The sequence below is a fragment of the Nothoprocta perdicaria genome, unplaced genomic scaffold (genome assembly GCF_003342845.1).
Source record: "Nothoprocta perdicaria isolate Ctin4 unplaced genomic scaffold, notPer1 scaffold_36, whole genome shotgun sequence".
In the NCBI taxonomy this organism is placed as follows: domain Eukaryota; kingdom Metazoa; phylum Chordata; class Aves; order Tinamiformes; family Tinamidae; genus Nothoprocta; species Nothoprocta perdicaria.
This window is the reverse complement of record NW_020455599.1, coordinates 3345988-3353081: the sequence shown is the minus strand read 5'-3', so window position 1 is coordinate 3353081 and position 7094 is coordinate 3345988.

The window sequence follows — 7094 nt, the reverse complement described above, 5'->3', positions numbered from 1 at the left end:
CTCCCTCCCTCCCTCCCTCCCACTTTCTTTCCCTCTTTTTTTTTTTAAACTCTGAGTCAGATGAGTGTATTAATTTGAGGCTGAGTGTCTTAAAGTGGCTTAAAGTTTTAATCAGAGCACAGAAGCATATGTCTTGTACTAAATGGAAGCTGATATAACAGCAGACCTAGCGTCTTTGTTCTTGGCACCTGCCCTCTTTGGTACTGTTTTATTGTGTTTTATTGCACTATAACAACAGACTCCTTGCAACAACAGCAAATTGGTGAACCACAATGCACAACCAGAAAGGTAGGTTTTTTTGACATTTCTAATTTGTTTTCAATATGATATCTAAGGAAGGAAGACTTCATAAAATGCTGTCCATCTTCCAGTTATTGTCATCACTAGCCTGGTGTCTGCTGGATCCCTTTGGAATCTTGGTTGGTTTAGAACAAATATAATGAAAGAGATCTCAAAGCTTCCCACATTAGGAGACTGCAATGGGCAGAGAAGTGGTCGCACTAGCACTGCTAGTAATGCAAAGGCAGCACTTTTCATTTTGTCTGTTTGCTCAGGAAGGCGTTATAAAAAACAGCTGACCAGTTACACCAACGTAGGTGGCTGCCCAAAGAGCAAGTACATTCTTCTGAGGGAGCCATGAAACACCCCGCTTTCTCCTCGCTGCTGGGGTAAGGAAAGGTAGAAGATCTGAGAAGGAGCTGGCCGTAGTGGAAGAATGGGCCTCAGGGAGAGGTTAATGGTACAATGGTATGGAGGCAGTGAGGGCACAGAAAGCAGCTGCTCCTACTGTATGGGGAAGGGAGAATGAAAGTGAAAAAATAACTTAGAGGGAGAGTAGAGCAGAAACCCAGAAAGTAACCCATTAGGATAGACTACTTCTCTTCTCCAGCTGGTTCAAATTCTTTCCTTACTGAAATCCAGCAAGGTCCTTGTTGCAATGGACCACAGTCCCATCACTGCTTTAGGCAACTGGACTTGTTGAACAGACCTGTCAAAAAATGACTGTATATTTGATTTTATGTCTTGCATGTGCTTTGGAAGTCCTTAAAAAACATCAGCCTTAAATACAATACATTGGCCTGAGTTCAAGATTGAGGAGAAGTTTAGGCCCTATGGGGTTATTGGGTTTGGGTTGTTTGTTTTTGTTTACTCTTTCCTCTCCAGACTCACAGAGTGAAAATAAGCTGCCTATCACATGAACCTATATGTTGTCCACTTCATTTTAAAAGCTCGGCTTCACGGGTTTTCAATAGTCATGAGGATGGCTAATAAAATATTAAGGTTTGTTTATTTATTCATTTATTTAATGAACTCCTCTTTCACTTGTCTCTGAATCATTTCAGGAGGAGCTGACTGATTTGACTGATTTTTCTGCACATTTGCAGATTTTGGTTTGACATTAGGCAGCTCGAGGCAAAGCCTGAAAAGCTAACCATGTTAGTGCAGGCCTCCTCGAGGGCAGCAGCTCTGAACCGAGACTAGTAAAGGCTGATGAAGGTTTTGTCTCCAGAAAAACCCCGCCAGCTCTCTGAAGATGAAAGAAATATAGCAGGAGAGGCTATGGAGGAGGAAACAAATATGACACCTCTTCCTATTTCTGCTTGCTGAGAGCCTTTGCTTTTTCTCACTAGGGGGGACCGTGTACTTTAAAGACAGTTCTAAAAACCACAGAGTATAATTGTGCTTTCTGGGCATTCATTTTAGAGGTGTGTATTATATCCAGGGTGAATAGTCACTTTAAATAGACAACCTTTTAATTCTGTATTAAGATAATCTAATGCTTTATGTGCCCAGGACACAAGTAGCCTCAAGCATGTTTCATTACCAGATTCTTTCACAAACGTTGAATAACCAGTTGTCATGACACTCCTGAAGCTACTAGGTACATACAATCAATCTTTCTTTACACATACAGTGAACTGAAAGCAAGTGACTGTGCTTTTTTTTTTTCCAAAGCCTCAGGAAGACTGTTGCAAAGAGTTTCAATGTTATTGAATATTCAGACTAACTATGAATAAAGACTTCCACAATTTGTGTATAATTTGTGATCATACAGTAAAATTTTAAGAAAAGATTTTGCCAAGTCAATTACTAGAAAGATCTTTTCCAAATGTCTGATTTTCCCCCTATAGCTCATATAAAAAATAATGCTCATACATCATTGGACAGGTACTGAGATACCTTAGTATCCTCAAAAATGGTGAAGAAAAATGACTATTTAACATATATTTAGCATAACTGACCTTTGTGAACTAGGATCAGCTCTTTCTTTTCCTGAGTGGTATATAGAGGAGCTCACTAGAAAGATGTGATAAGGTTGACTTTAATGAGACCCAAGGCAAAAAGCATTCTTGGTCTCACTAAGATTTCCTTTGCAGTTTCCTTGGGTGTGCATGCTAGATCAGCAACACCATGATTCCTTGTCATTTCTTATGACAAGAAGACCCTATAAGGGTACCGAGAGTAAAATATGTACACTCTTATATATATATATGTATATATACATATCAGTAGATTTCCAACAAATTATTGCATTTGTTAGAGGAACATATCTGTTTGTATCAGGTACCTTGTTCATTCTCTCACCTTGCAAAACCACATCAGGCATGGCCAGAGTCTGTTTTTCTTTGTTTGTTTTCTTGTTTAGAACGCTGACTTGAAATGGCTGCTGGAAGTGCAAAGTCTTTCTCTCCTGGTGAAGTTTCCCTATGCTGATTTACAGTACTTCTGCCTTTCCATCTGCTAAATATAAGTTCTTCCTTCAGTAAAAGGAAATCACATGTCAAAATACCTTTCACACAAAAGGGTGGGATGTCAGCGTGTGAAATACCTGCACATGAGGATGTAATCTGCCTTCCAGAGCTTTACTCAAGGCACTGATTTATTGTATGCCTTGTGGTTCTGCAACAGGCTAGTGGACCATAAATAGTTCCACCCGCAATAAAGGCTTACGCTAACAAATATCCCATATACAAAAATAACTAGAAAATGAACAGTACTGTACACAAATAAGGACACTTTGACAAGCCAACTTCCTTTGCAATCAAAATATTTTCCTAGTTCCATTTCCTTCCAGTTTGTCCCTCATGACTCTCTTCCATATGTTTTGCTCTCTCTCCTCAAATGCTGTGATTACAAGCAGCACATGAGAACTCCTTGCTTTCTCTGTAAGCACTTAGAAAACTTATCTTGACATGATAATTAGTTGGAAATGGATGACTAATCATAGGAAGTTCTGCCTAGAGCAATAGTAATGTGAAAGAGATATAGAGAAATGCAATGTAAGTGAGATGTGACTCACAGTCAGACTTCTCCTGGGAATGTGTCAGCACAATACTCTTTTTATACAACACTAGTGACGGTGATTTTAGCTGCTTGAGTGCAAGAATAGTCTAACTTACAGCTAAGGTTTGTTAGTGTATGTGGCATTACAGTTTGGCCTGCTGTCTTTTCCTATAATCTCCTTTCCTTGTTCTAAGTATATAGCCAAGATCTGAAATTGCAGCTTACAGCAATGAGGTCCTAGGATCTTCATCCCAGTCACTTTGGAAAGAAGAATGGATTCAAGAGATATGTTCTGAGTTTCAACACAAGTTCTCTCTGTCTATACTACTAAATTAAACAGTGTCAGGATTTCGATTGTTGGACACCGATTGGTTGAGCTTGATTTTGTTAAATAAATTGTTAAATTCAAGACATGCCCTGCACAGTTTTGCTTCCGAAACTATTTCTAGGTGTAGTTAGGCTAGACCTAATGCCATCTCTCATTAGCAGGTTGGGTGAAAAAGGGTTTAAGAATAAGAGGCACATTCTATGCCAACTGACTTCAGTCTAGAGAGTGAGCTTGGACATTAAAACTCGCTAGTACAGATAAGTCCATGTTTCTACTTAAGTGCTCTGAAATCTTCTATCTGAAACTAAGTAGTAAGTAGTTACTAATAGTAAGTAACTATTCCTCCTCAGAGCTAGATAATGTACCTATAGAATGTACATTAGAATGTACATAGAATATAATATTTGTAAAAGAAAACCTTGAGGAGATGGACACACGTGCTGGTGCTCAGCTAAGTTTTCTGAGAACACACATTCCCCAGATAAAGATCAAGCCATTTCTAAGCATCTATGCTGAATTACTCTGTTATGTTACACTTGGATGTGTGAGCTCTTTTTTTTCTTTTTTTCCTATGAAAGAACTATACACAACAAAGCCAATAGATAATTCATAAAATGTAATGGAATCACAGGAAGTTACACATACTGGTGGTCTCCAGCTCTCAGAAGAGGCAGGGCTTTCAGAAACACTGAATAATAACTGAAATGAATTCAGTAGAGGCCTGTTATCTAACAAGATGGGAAGTATAGAGGAAGAAAGTTCTTGAATCACATGTTATGCTGCAGTCAGGAAACTAAAAATAATAACAATTCTTCTGATGTTTGCTAGGAACTTGGTAGCCCTGATATAAGGCCAGAAGAAAGAAGAGAGAGCAAGCACACAAACAGTCAAACTGAGTAACCAGATCTTACATGGCTAGGTGTTACAGATATTGCTACAAAAAAGAAAAAAAAAAGAAAAGACATAACAAAACAAAACAGTTGCACTCTAATTTCTTTTTAGCACTTTTTCTTTAAAATATCTGAGATCATTGTAGTCATCTATATTTTGTCTTAGCATGGTATTTGCCATTTTCCCCTTGTGTTTGTGGTGTGGCAATTATTAAACTATCATAGACTATGTGGGTGACAGGGAACTAATTTCAAGTGTCAAAACACTTAAAACTCACATGCCTTTGCAGTTAGAAAAGAGTCAGTTAAAACTGGAATAATTTTTTTTTTCAGAGAGAGGCAAAGAGAACATACAAAATTTGTCTGACTTATTTTGATTTATGTAATTAGTTCACATCCCCCTACATTTCAATTTGATTTTATATCCATATCATTCTGGATGGAGAGGAGGCACACTGCAAGAAAAGCAAGGAAACTACCTGAGCCAATCTGGTCTCAAGTCATTGGCTGCATGTGGCCAGGAAATTAGGAAACTAGGGCAAATTTCAGTTTCAAAAATCCAGACATTCCCCAATTCAGATGCCTCTGAGGACCCTAATTAAAAACAAACAAACAAAACCAAACAATCAAAAACCTCTGTTCCTCTTACAAAGCACCACAAGTAAATTGGAGAGCAGATTTTGCAAAAGTACCTTCTGTTAGATATTTTATGAGATATTTCTATCTGTGGAGGAGAGATAAAAGGGACCTAGAGTTAAGAGGGGCAATGCTCAAACTTGCCATCAACACCATACTTCAGGCTACAGCACCAGTCAACAATTCTCCTTTGTAACTTGCACCATCCAAGACAAAGTCTGAAGCAGCCAAGCCACAGCCTGCTCTAACACACTATAACTGCACAAATCCCGTGACCAAGTCTCTCTGCTCTTCTCTGTAGAAATGACCTAGCTTCAAAACGTGAGATCTGGCTCTACTTTTTGTATGGGATGTACTTAGGAGCACTTCTATTAATTCAGCAAGGCCTCATAGCTTTACTTTTCCCTTCTCAAAAAGATGAAGGACCTGCATCTTCATGCTGTCATGCTGGCTTTAGGCTGGTGGAACTCATTTGTGATTAGCAGAATTGCACCAGTCTAAAAGTGGCATAATGGAGCAGAGAAGCAGGCCCATAGGCTGTAATCTGTTCTGACATAATAGGATAAAACTATTTGTCTTATATGCATTATCAAGTGATAGTGCACTGATGAAATTTGTCAGACTAAAGCCCTGGAAAGTGAGGTCCTTTTTCTGTCCATTAATCAGGCACAAAATGGATAGAAATGCACAAGCTTCACCATCAGAGCTGCATGCTGCTCTCCCAATATGCCTTGGCCCAGAAGTGGGTATGCCCTCTCCCATGTGACAGGACAGTTTTGTTTCCTTGTCCATTTATTTCTTGACATCTCTGTTGCAGTTGCCGGAGGACACACCAGTCAATGTCAATGATGTCAATTGTGACGCTATTTTATTGTGCTCTGGAAACGTATCCACCAAGAAGTGGATTGATACCCCTCACCCCACATAACAATTGGATAACCTACTTTCATTCCTTACTGACCTACTTATATTCACACTAGTGACCTAGATATGAAAGGCCTTGTCTCTCTGTTAAGTTTTTCAGTCCTATCACCATGAATGAATGCAAGAGGTTATGTGTAAATACAATTTAACAGTGTAAACTTGATACCCGTTTGGGGGAGATCACTTTCAGAAGAATGGTGATTAAATGAAGAAAAACATTATTTTGCTGCTTTCGTATTTAGATAGAGATCGTCTGCAACAGAAGGACTAAGATGTTAGGAGTAGCAATATGAGCAATTCAAACTGTTTTGATTTTGCAATTTAATACTCTCTCACTGATACACAGTCTTTATCAAATATTATTGCATAAAGTCTGGAGGCCAATTATCATTATTGACAACTCAAGTTTCTACTGAAGTCCATCATAAAGAAAAGTAAGTCTACATGGTGCAGGAACAGCTCAAGTGATTAAGATACAAATATTTTAGCCCATGGTTATCTGAAACTATTATCTGACTCTGTTATCCATTGATTCCGTAAATACTCTACAATTACAAATCCCCTATTTGCCTTGTGGGTAAGGAAGAGGTTTTGTAGTTTATGATGTGTAAGAAATTGGTACTGTCAAAGCTTATATGGGTAGCCCTGATGGACCTGATATCCATAGCCAGGCAAGTTGGAGGAAACCCTTATTATTTATCCAGCAAGGTTCAATCTGCTTGCTTTGGATTTACAGTGAGACAATTTTACTACTTTGTCACCACACTCCTGCCATTACTATTACATATATTTTTTCACAACTCACCTCCTTTGATTTTGTAGCATGCTTTAAATCCACATTCTTAATCAGAACATTTAAAACAGGAACTTGAAATGACATCAAGTTGGCCAAAGTGACCGCACGTCCATAGCATTGCCTGTTCTTACAGATGTTATTAGTGACATGGTTATACATTATTCCTTTTCCTTGGCTTTTTATAGCAACTGAATGGGAGCTAATGAGATTTGATTGGTTTGGCTGCCTTGGGAAG